The sequence below is a fragment of the Pan paniscus genome, chromosome 16 (assembly GCF_029289425.2).
Source record: "Pan paniscus chromosome 16, NHGRI_mPanPan1-v2.0_pri, whole genome shotgun sequence".
Classification (NCBI taxonomy): Eukaryota; Metazoa; Chordata; class Mammalia; order Primates; family Hominidae; genus Pan; species Pan paniscus.
The window spans coordinates 47,587,184-47,597,679 of NC_073265.2; the positions used below are offsets into that span (position 1 = coordinate 47,587,184).

The window sequence follows — 10,496 nt, forward strand, 5'->3', positions numbered from 1 at the left end:
AGGTGCGATGTTAGATTGTTAATTTGAGATCTAACTTTTTGAGGTAGGCAGTTGGCACTATAAACTTTCCTCTTAACATTACTTTTGCTGCATTCCAGTTATTTTGGTGTGTTGTGTCCTATTTTCATTTATTTCAGATAATTTTTTATTTCTGCCTTGATTTCATTGTTTACACCAAAAGTCATTCAGGAGCAAGCTGTTTAATTTCCATGTAGTCTTGTGATTTTGAGAGATCTTCTTGATGTTTATTTCTATTTTTATTCCACTGTGGTCCAAGAGTATGACTGGTAAGATTTTGGCTTTCTAAATGTATTGAAACTTGCTTTATGGCTGAGTATGTGGTCAATCATGGAGTATAGTCCTTGGACAGATTAAAATAATGTATATTATGTGTTGAATAAGTGGAGTATTCTGTAGATGTCTATTAGGTCCAATTAGTCTGATGTCAAGCTTAGGTCCAGAGTTTTTTTGTCAGTTTTCTGCCTCAGTGGTCTGTCTAATGCTGTCAATAGGGTGTTGAAGTCCCCCATTATTATTGTGTACCTGTCTAAGTCTTTTCATAGGTCTAGAAGTGCTTGCTTCATGAATCTAGGTGCTCCAATGTTGTGTGCATATATATATTTAGGATAGTTAAGTCTTCTAATTAAATGAATCTTTATCATTATGTAATGCCTTTCTTTGTCCTTTTTTACTGTTGTTGGCTTAAAGTTGATTGTATCTGATATAGGAATAGTGACCCTTGGTTTTTTTGTTTTCCATTCCTGTGGTAGAACTTTCTTCAACCCTTTACTTCTAGCTTATGGGTGTCATTATGTGTGACAGGGGTCTCTTGAAAATAGCAGATGGATGGGTCTTGCTTTTTTATCCAACTTGCTACTCTGTGCCTTTTAAGTGAAGAATTTAGACCATTTACATTCAAGGTTAACATTGATATGTGAGGTTTTGGTCCTATTATGATGTTGTTAGCTGTTTGTTTTGTAGTTTCTATTGTTTTTGCTTTTATAGGGTCTGCAGGATATGTACTTAAGTGTATTTTTGTGGTAGCAGGTATTGTTCTTTTGTTTCTATGTTTAGAACTTCCTTAAGGATCTCTTGTAATACTGGTCTAGTGGTAATGAATTCCCTCAATGCTGGTTTGTCTGGTAAAGATTTTATTTCTTCGTTTATTAAGCTTACTTTGGTGGGATATGAAATCTCTGGTGGAAATTTCTTTTCTTTAAGAATGCTAAAAATAGTACCCCAGTCTCTCCTAGTTTATAAGGTTTCTGCTGAGAAGTCCAATGTTAGCCTAATGGAATTCCCTTAGGACATCTGACCTTTTTCTCTAGCTGCTTTTAAGGTTTCTGTCTTTAGCATTGACCTTGGAGATTCCTGTGACTATATGCCTTGGTGATATTCATTTTGTGTAGTATCTCGTGGATGTTTTCTGGATTTCTCATATCTGTATGTCTACCTCGCTAGCAAGATTAGGGAAGTTTTCTTGAATTAGTCCCTCAAATACGTTTTCCAAATTGTTTGATTTTTCTCCTTCTCTCTCAGGAATGCCAATAATTTACAGGTTTGGTTGCTTTACATAATCCCATATTTCTCAAAGACTTTTTTAAATTCTTTTTTTCCTTTTTTTTTTTTTTTTAGATTGGGTTAATTCAAAAGACTGGTCTTCAAGCTCTGAAGTTCTTTCTTTATTGATTTTGTTATTGCTGCTGGTGGTGGTGGTGTGCAGAAACCTTTGGGTTTAATATAATCCCCTTTGTCTATTTTTACTTTTTTTTTCAAGACAAGGTCTCACTCTGTCACCCAGGCCAGAGTACAGTGGTATGATCATAGCACACTGCAGCCTCAACTTCCTGGGTTCAAGTGATCCTCCCACCTCAGCCTCCCAAGTAGCTGAGAATATTGGCACATACCTCTAGGCCCAGCTAATTTTTTTATTTTTTGTAGAGACAGAGTCTCACTATGCTGCCCAGGCTTATTTTTGCTTTTGTTTCCTATACTTTCTAAGTCTTACTCATAAAATCTTTGCCCAAAACAATGTCAATAAGGTTTCCTCCTATGTTTTATCCAAGTAGTTTTACAGTTTCAGATCTTACATTTAAGTCTTCAATTCATTTTTTATTTGATTATTGTATATGATGAGAAATAAGGGTCTAGTTTGATTCATCTGCATATGTATAAGTAGTTTTCCCAGCACCACTTACTGAAGAGGCTATGCTTTCCTCAATATATGTTCTTGGCACCTTTTTCAAAAATTGATTGACTGTAAATATGTGGATTTATTTCTGAATTATCTATTCTGTTCCATTGGTCTATAGTCTGCTTTCATACCAGTACCAAGCTGTTTTGGTTATTATAGCTTTGTAGTATAGTTTGAGGTCAAGTAATGTGATGTCTCCAACTTTGTTCTTTTTGCTCAAGATTGCTTTAGCTATTTAGGGTCTTTTGTGGTTTCATTCAAATTTTATGATTACTTTTTCTATTATTTGAAGAATGCCACTGGTATTTTGATAATGACCACATTAAATCTGTAGATTGATTTGGCAAGTGTGGTCATTCTCACAATATTCTTCCAAGTATAAATATTGGATATCTTTCCATTTTTCTATGTCCTTTCCATTCTTTCATCAGTGTTTTATAATTTCCATTGTAGAGATCTTTCCTTTGTTAAATGTATTTCTAGATATTTTATTTATTTATTTGTAACTATTTCAAATGGGATTGCTTTTTAGCTAGCTTATTACTGGTGTATAGAGATGCTGGTTTTTTTTGTATAATGATTTTTTTATCTGCAACAGTTGAATTTATTTATCAGTTCTAAGAGTCTTTTGGTGGAGTACTTAGGTTTTTCTATATAGGAGATCCTGTCATCTAAGGATCTGAATACATTTATCAAAAGAAGACATAGAAATGATTAAAAAGTATATGAAAAAATGCTTAGTATCACTAATTATCAGAGAAATACAAATCAAAACCACAATGAGATATCATCTCACCCCAGTTAGAATGGCTACTATGAAAAAGACAAAAAATAACAAATGTCAGTGAGATTGCAGAGAAAAGGGAAGTCTTGCACACTATTGGTGAGAATGTAAATTAGTACAACAATTATGGAAAACAATACAAAAGTGCCTCAAAAAACTAAAAAATAGAAATACTGTATGATTCAGCAATCCTATTACTGGATTTTTACCCAAAGGAAAGAAAATCTGTATATCAAAGAGATATCTGCACCTTCTTGTTTATTTGCAGCACTATTCACAGTGGCCAATATATGGAATCAACTGTGTTCATCAACAGATAAATAGGTAAGTAAAACGTGAGATACACACACACACACACACACACAATGGGATATTATTCAGCCATAAAGAAGGATGAAATCTCGTCATTCACAGGAACATGGATGAGCTGGGAGGACATTATGTCAGGAAAAAAAAGTCAGGCACAGAAGGATAAATATTATGTGTTCTCACTCATACGTGGGAGCTAAAAACATTGAGCTCATAGAAGTAGAAAGTAGAACTGTGGTTCTCCGAGGTTAGGAAGAGTAGGAGGAAGGGGAAAATAGGGAAAGTTTGGTTAATGGACACAAAATTACAGATAGATAGAAGGATAAGTTCTGGTGTTCTACAGCACTGTAGGGTGACTGTAGTTAATAAAAATCTATGGTGTATTTTCAGATAGCTAGAAGAGAGAATTTTGAATGTTCCTAACACAAAAAAATGATAATCTTTGAGGTTATGGATATGCTAATTACTCTGATTTGATCGTTATACATTGTATATATGTACAAAATACTCCTGTGTCCCCAATAAATATGTACAATTATTACATGTCAATTTTATGTGTTTAATTAACTAATTAATTAATTAGCTTTAAAAATGAGGAAATGGAAGCTTTGAGAGGGTAAGCAACTTGCCCAAGATCACGCAAGTCAGGAAGGGGCAGGACATGAAATCTACCTTCAACCACTATCCTCCTTTTGCCAAAATAAAAAAAAAGACCGGAGAGGCCCCAGGGAACTGTAGCCTGAGCCTGGCCCTGAATGCCCATCCTGGCTCCTGGCCTACAGCTGCCTTCTCAGGCAAGTTTCCCTCTCTGACTGTGACCCAGTTTCTTAATCTGCAAAATGGAGAAAATATGATGTCCCCTTCCTAGTGCACAAGGTTGGGATGACGACCAGATGAATCACAGACATAGACATCTGTCAATTGTAAAATATTGTTTGATGGGGCTATAGTCTATGCACTTGTGTCTGAATGAGGAGAAGATACTCCCTGTGGTTGGCCCACGATGATATCAAAGGCAAAGGTCACAATCTTCCAATCAATCTAGCCCAACAACCCAGTTAATCAATTCTACCTCAGACGTACTTCCTTGTGTTTACCTTTCTCTGGGAACATCAGCCCAGCCTAGTTCCCAACCCCTGCCAGACCTGTTCTCCCCCAGCTGAGGCCACCAGATCCGTGCCTGCAGGCCAGCCCCCTCCCTGCTGGGCTGGCCCTAACCGAATGCCCAGTGTGGGAAATTGAATCCTTATCCTGTTCCACCACTTTAGAACTAGAAACTGCCTTGTTCTTGGCAGAACTCTGCCTCATTGCCGGGACTGGGGTCTGGCCAGAGGCAGAAGCCTGAAATCTGATGCTGCTCCCCAGCTTTGGACTTCTGAGAATCATCCAGCCCTGAGAATTTCTGGCCACCGAACCCTGTCCACTGTCCTATCTGCAGCCTGAGGCTGACTACCTGCTTAGACAGTCCGCTTTTCTTAAAAGCACAAACCTACCCGCTCCTGTGTGCTGCTCCCCAGGCTACTCATCCTCCAGCAGTCTTAGCTGGGCTCCCCCACCCCCTGTGTAACACCTGGACATCCACCAGTGCCTGCCCCTCCACAGCCTTTTTTTTTTTCTACATCCTTCTTTCATATGTACACATTTCCCAAGATTTCACACTGATGTAAACTCTCTTTTCCGGATATTCTGTCCTTTGGCAATCTCACCCACTTCTGGGGTTTCAAGTAGCAGCCTAGGAGGAAGAGGCCCATGAATATAAGGGTCATTTTCAAGTTAAAATCACCAGAGCCCAAGACTAATGGGCAGGAGAGGGAGGAGACAAGGTGGGAGTTGAGAAAAAAGCTGAGCCCCGAGGAAGCTGGCCCCTCCCCACAGCTGCTAAGAGAAAGACCCAGGCTCAGTCATCTCTGAATCCTCCCAGCCTTGGGTGCACTGCCACGTATAGATGGGTACAGAGTCTTTGCTGGACGAATGAGTGAATGAATGAATGGCTGAATAAACAAGTTGCTACTTACCTCTCTGGATCCTAGTGCATTTACTGAAGCTGTCCTCCCTCCTGAAATGGGGCATACACGAGGCCAGGAGAAGGGGTTAAAGCCAACCAAGTCCAGGGAGAAACCCCTAGATTTCCTGCAGGATTGGCACAGGAACGTGTTGCAAGGTGTCTCCTCCGAGAATTCACTGAGTCCCTTCAGGAGACCAACAGAGCATAGAATGGGCCCCCAGACTTTGGAGCAGCACCCGGCTCCTACTGTCTCCCTAGGAGACCTTGGGTCCCACCAGCTTTTATTTTCTATTCAGCAACACTGTTGCCTATGTTTATGGATAGGACTGTGTTGAGCAAGAGTTGACCTTTATTATCTTAATTTAATCCTCCCAAAGACCTTCTGAGATACGTACTTTTATTTTCTTCATTTTACAGATAAGGAAATTGAGGTTTAACTATGATCCCATAGCTAATAAAAGTTACAGAACTGGGTTTTTTTCTTTTTACTGAAATGGTATTATTTCATCAGAATTTGCCCACATGCCCAGCACTGCTGGAATGTGTTATTTTGAAATCTAACAATGAACTACAGAATGGTAAAAGCGGAAGAGGCTTTGAGACAAATTAGTCTAGCCCAGAGTAGGGAAGAAAAAGAGAGGGAGGCTCAGCCTGCAGGCTGCAAACCCTCCCCTCCCTGTTTGTTCTGCTCCTAAAATAAAACAGAACAAAAGACAGGAAAGTCACTAGATTAGAGAATTCAGCATCTCCCTCCTAATTCCCTGTGATGTGATAATTCTAAGACCCATTTCCTGGAGCAAGAAGAAGCTAAGATCCCTCAGCCGGCTGATGTGGTTTTGAAAGTGGAAGAGGGCAGGAAGTGTTGCGGTCACTCCCACCCAGCTGTGGGCCTCTTCCCAGAGCCCTCCTCACCAGATGCTGCAAACTCAGACTGCAAATCCAGAAGCCTGCAGCCTTCCGGGGATTGGCTCCCTGCGAAGATAACCCTGTCCTTCAACAAACCCTCGCTTCCTATTTGCATTCCTAATTGGCATCTTCTATTGCTTTTCCTGGTGACTTCATTTTTCACTCTTGGCTAAAAATGGGTCTCTGATGATTTGTTCTATCCTGGGTGTTGACAAGCTGAAGAAGTTGTGTGGGGCCTGCTGCCAGTAACCCTGGGTGACGAAGCATGACTCATCACTCCGAGGTCAGTGGGGGGATGGAAGGCAGGGGAGTCAGCTGACAAGATCTGCTGCTTTGTCACCAGGCCTTCTGCCCTCTTCCATGAGGCAGCTACACTCTAGGAAATGTGAGACGCCCCAGAGCCCTGTGAAGGAGACGGGACAGGCAGCCCACAGGTCTGTCACATCTCAAGGCTGATTCTTTGTTTTGTTTCCCACCCCCAGTGCCAAATGCTAAGCTGCGTTTCAGAGACAGCTCTAAAAGGGAACAAGTACCCAGCCTTCCTTGAATCCCCCAGTCATATTTTCACATACACACAAAGGAGCCTTAGAGATCATTTAAATCAATCTTCTCATTTTCTGGAAAAGAATTTGAGGCCCAGAGAGGTCAAGCAACATGACCAAGGTCATAAAGTGAATTAGAGGTGGAACTGGAACTAGAACCTGGGTCTTCTGTCTCCCAGGCCCTCTGCACTGTATACTCACCACACTATCAGGAGAATCAGACTTGTGCTGCTGAGTGAATGGGGCCAACTCTCTCCTCCATGAATGGAGGCAACAAGGGCAACCTTTAAGGAGAGATGACTGCTGGAATTTCAGCTCTGCCCTTTGTTCTTCTCTCAGAGGGGTTCTGTGTTTGGCAGACTGTCTCCCCTCTACCTGCAGGGATCCCTGCAGTCCTGGGGGATTGGGGTTAAGCTTTCTCTCTCCCAGAAAACATAGATCACTCTGAAGGCAGTTACAAACTGAGGATGATCCACAGATTATTTCTTGGCTAAGACAAGAGGAAGTTGTCTTAAATAAACAAGTATGAGAGTTTATTGCATTCCATCTGGGTGCTTGATGATCCCATGTCCGTTTTTCTCTCTGTTGACTTTCTAAGTAAACAATTTGTTAGCTCAGAGATGACTCAAATTCATAGAATCAGTAAATGAGAAAGGACTACAAAGTTCCCCCAGTCTGAACCCCCTACACTCAGCCAGTAACCACCTCTACAACATTTCTAGATTGACACTACCCTCAGCTTGAATGCTGAGAAGGATGAACAACTCTTCCTCCCTCAGTGATAGCCCCTTTTTTGCAGGATAGACCTAAGCAGTAGGCGTCAGCCATTCTGTGATGCCAGTTTTGCCCTTTAGGTCAAAATAAAGCAAGTATTTTCTCTTCTTTGCACCACAACTTGTGTCTTTGCTCATGACTTATAGGACAAGCTAAAACAGACAAAACCATTCTTGACCCTCAAAGGCTGAGTGTCCCACTGGTGGGCTAGACAGGGCTCTTACTCAGTTTTGTGTTACCACATGATTACCATGAGTCTTTACAAAACCCTTGCCCACCTCCCCTAGAGAAATTGAGTAAGGAAGAATGATGAGTGCCAAATCTGTCCATTTGCTTCTTGCCAGCAATTCCGGTGAAAGGTCTGACTGAGGAAGAGGCTGAACCCATCTGAGGTATTCTATAATTAGCGTCTTTCTTCCTCTCCCGCTTACCATTAAGGTAGACCAGGATATTCTTGAAAAATTCCTCATTTGCCATTTCATTCCTTTTGGAAGCCACATGTGAATTTCATTCCTTTTGGAAACCACATGTGAATTTCATTCAGTTAAAAAAAGTCAATTCCTTACCCGACACCAGGTAGCATTCTAAAGGATATAACAGTGAATGAAACAGACGAAGCCCTACCCTCATGAAGCTTGTGTTTTAATAAGGAAGACTACCATCAACTAATAGTTAAACATTATAATATTGAGAACTTATATGTACTATGAAGGAAAACAAAGCAAGGAGAGGGCAAAAGGTGATGGAGCTGCTATTGGCGAAGGCAGGCCTAGGAGGAGACATCGATTGAGCAGAGACTGGAGTGGAGTGAAGGATTCCTCCTTGGAAATGTCTGCAGGAAGTGCTGTAAGAGGAAATAACTGCAAGAAAGCCCTGAATGTTGTGCGAACGGGATCAACTAGAATGAGTTTCAGGCGACTGTTCATAGGTAGATATGATTTTCAAGCCAAATTGTTCTGATAGCTGAGAAAATTCAACATGGCATTACCTGCCTTTGAAATTCTTTAGCATTCCAGAAATCAGGTGGGACCATCAGGATATGAACAAAGTGGTCAAACAATCTTACCTTTGTGAAACACTGTCTCACATGTTATCCTTTTTAATGATCACAACAACCTCACAAGGTGGATATCATTATCCATAACAAAATGAGGTTGAAGTAAGTGAAGTGTCTAGAGAGGGGCAGAGCCAAGACTAATAGAATCTGGTGTTGTGACTCTGGTCAGTACATTGGTTTACATAAGTACCCAGTTTCTTCACCAAATCACATAGTGTGGAGAAAAACACAAGGACATATGGGCTTGTAAATTTAACCTCAAATCTGAAACAATATCCAATATTGGAGATCAATATTTCTCTGATGGTGTGGCAGTGCACCATTTAGCTCTCTTCCAAGAGGAACTGCCAAAGGGAGCAGAGTTGACTGCCAGCCCCAGTTAGCATCCTTGGGGCCTGCCTCCCTATTGGTATCAAGGCCACACCTCCCCTGGGCTGCTCCTGGCTGGTGGCTGAGCATTGTGGTGGGAACAAGTGCTAGCCCCTTCCTGCTGGACATAGGCTGCCTGCAACAAGCAGCCTTTGCATTCAGGGTCTCCTGTGGACCTGGCCAGGATTCTCTGACAAATGTGCTGCAGTCCGAGGAGCTCTGCCCTGTTCTTCCTTCCCTCTCTCCTTTCACAGGTGGCGGGTCAGCACACATGGTCTGAAGGCTGTCTGCCATCTCCTGTTTCTACCCCCTTATCCTTCACAGTCTTTTCTCCCAACACGTCTCTAGCAAAATCAACCTTGTCTTGGCATCTGCTTCTCAGAGGACCCAAATTGACATAATTGCTAATCTAAGTGGTTTTGTTTTTATAAAAGGGCTAGACTATTAGTTCATTGTATCTTTGTCTTTCTGTACCTGAAATCCCAAAAGAAAAAGAAAAAAAAATGCTTCTTCTCAGTTATCAGTGTCAGACTTTTGGCTTCATTAATTGTTGATTTTAGCAAAAACATAAAGGGAATTTCTGAGATTTTGCTGATGTGAATCGGGGTGAGGTCTTGGCCTGGGTTCTGGTTTTTATTTTAGCAGTTGCCAATCTGCTTTCACAGGTCCTTATATAAAGCAAACACCTCAGCTGTTGCGTTACCTGGCTGTGAATTCCAAGCTAAGAGCTAATGCAAGTTGTCAGTGCATATTCTGAAGTATCTAAGTAGTCATAGAAGATTGCTGCTAAGAAGTGCTAAAGGCAATTGGAGGGATCTGGACCACCACTACCCAGCAGAAATATAATGTAAGCCACAGAAGTAAATGCAGGCACACCTCACTCTATTGTGCTTCGTGTTATTGTGCTTTGCAGATACTGTTTTTTTAACAAAGTAAAGATTTCTGGCAGTCCTGCTCAAGTCTATTGCTGCCATTTTGCCAACACCATGTCCTCACTTTGTGCCTCTATGTCACATTTGGGTAATTCTCACAATATTTCAAACTTTTTTATTATTATTATATCTGTTTTAGTGATCCATGATCAGTGATATTTGATGTTACTATCATAATTGTTTTGGGGTGCTACGAAATGTACCCATAGAATACAGTGAACTTCATCAATAAATGTTGTGTGCGTTTTGACTGCTCCACTGACCAGCCATTCCCTGTCTTTCTCCATCTCCTCAGGCCTCCCTATTTCCTAAGACACAACAATGTTGAAATTAAGCCAATTAATAACCCTACAGTAGCATGTAAGTGTTCAAGTGAAAGGAAGAGTCACACATCTCTCACTTTAAGTCAAAAGCTAAAAACAATTAAGCTTAGTGAGAAAGGCATATCGAAAGCAGAGAAAGACTGAAAGCTAGGCCTCTTACACCAGTCAATTATGAATACAAAGGAAAAGTTATTGAAAGAAATTTAAAGTCCCACTCCAATAAACACACGAATGATAAAAGAAAAAAAAAGCAAAATTTAAAGTCCTACTCCAGTAAACACATGAATGATTTAAAAAAAAA

General features: G+C 40.8%; 1 long non-coding RNA gene across 1 annotated transcript in view; it reads right to left on the reverse strand.

Moving 5' to 3' along the window:
* The window catches only part of LOC129394007 (uncharacterized), a 170,851-nt gene extending 164,758 nt beyond the window's left edge, over nt 1-6,093 (reverse strand). The window contains exon 1 of the long non-coding RNA XR_008621185.2: nt 5,303-6,093. This is a non-coding gene — a long non-coding RNA (uncharacterized LOC129394007). The remainder of the gene's footprint in view (nt 1-5,302) is intronic.
* Between the last annotated feature and the right edge of the window lie 4,403 nt (nt 6,094-10,496).